The 1,620-nt window shown below is 39.5% G+C and overlaps 1 pseudogene; it reads left to right on the top strand.

Moving 5' to 3' along the window:
* Window positions 1-1,164: 1,164 nt before the first annotated feature.
* On the top strand, window positions 1,165-1,284 carry LOC129901833 (5S ribosomal RNA; annotated as a pseudogene).
* The last annotated feature ends 336 nt before the right edge of the window (window positions 1,285-1,620 follow it).

The following is a 1,620-nucleotide window of genomic DNA, read 5'->3' as shown; positions in this document are numbered from 1 at the left end:
CAACATACTTTCAAATCATTGTTACATGGAAGACTGGATGTACCACTTCCAGATTCACTGGTAAGTCCAGCTCGTGGGCAACCTTGCCTATTCAACAGAGGATCTGATAAGGTAAATGCATCTCGGACTAAGGTCCTTTTTATTACTGGCTCTCATCACTTTTTCTGTGGGCGACGCTTTCGAGAGTGCTTAATTATAACTTGAAACCTTAGAGATTGACGTCCATAATCCGCGTATGACTTCTGTCGACTCTGTGTTGCTAATAATCTCTTCCGAATAAGCTTCACCTTCTATACCGCCTATTGAACCACGTTTGGGCTTATTAGTTGTATTTTACTAACACAAAACCAACCAATTGGCGAACTACTCTATCTGTCATACAAAGTATCATATAGGGCCACCTAGATACTAGAATGATAGTTAATATCATAAGTACTCTTGATAGGTGGTAGGCAATTGTCCGTGTTACCTTTAGGGTCAACCGTATAAGCCCTCAACATATCATCTACCGTGTAGCTACCAAGCTTAGTCTGTCAATCAGTCTGAGGGTAAAATGGTGTACGGAGACCTATTTGTCTTCTTAATCTCTTCACAGAATGATCTTCGGTAGTTAACTGTAACTTGGGCTCCTTCATCTAGAACAATAGCTATGGGGACTCCGTAAGGTCCTACCACCCTCTTAACATATAATTTTACATAATCTCGACTGGATAGGTAGTCCTTGATTAAAGGAACATGGGCTGATATTGTTAATCTGCAGATAATATTCCATATAGAAATATTTGTCCAGGGAGTGCAAAGTGAGTATTGTAGCCAAGGTCATATTATGGAATCTTCGACCTCATATATTACATCTTGCCTTCTTTAGATGACATCAACTGGTACCCTCACCTTTTGGGTTTTGCTTTTTTCCTATTAGAGTTAGCTACCAAGTTGTGCTGAAGTCCCCTCACACAATAACCTTTACAGCTATTCCTTGGTTTGCCTTATCATTAACTGGTATTATGTTGAATAACTATGGCATACAAGTGCGCCATTTGTTAGTAATCGACTAATCCTGCTTGTTTTGCTTAAGCTCGTTTACAATTCCCTTATCCTAACTTATAACACTTTATATATATAATCTCATGTCGTTGCTTCACCGCTAGTTTGGATTCTCCTATCTCATGCGATCATAACAGCACTAACGCACCGGATCCCACTAGAATTCCGAAGTTAAACGTGCTTGATTGAGAGTAGTACTAGGATGGGTGACTACCTTGGGAAGTCCTTGTGTCACGTTCCATTGCCATCCTTGCAATAATGTGTGAACGCACTCATCTTAGCAAAAGATTTACCTTAGCATTTTCTCTCTAGTCTTCATGTTTCGCCTTGCCCTCTCTTCTTCTCTCTTACAACCGGTGTTAGGATAGATCTTTAATTCAACCATGACTGTGTCCTTTTTGGCCATTTGATTTAACTTCTCTTCATATTCCTTTGTAACATCTACAAAATATCATAACTCATTTTCATCATGTACTCCTCCTCTTGGTATTATGTTGTATATAACTAATCGTAGGTTGCACAACTACTTTTATACCACTGGGATAAGGTAAACGCAGTCTTTTCATCTCCCGGCCT

The sequence above is a fragment of the Solanum dulcamara genome, chromosome 8 (genome assembly GCF_947179165.1).
Source record: "Solanum dulcamara chromosome 8, daSolDulc1.2, whole genome shotgun sequence".
Classification (NCBI taxonomy): domain Eukaryota; kingdom Viridiplantae; phylum Streptophyta; class Magnoliopsida; order Solanales; family Solanaceae; genus Solanum; species Solanum dulcamara.
This window is presented reverse-complemented; position numbering and strand designations above follow the sequence as displayed.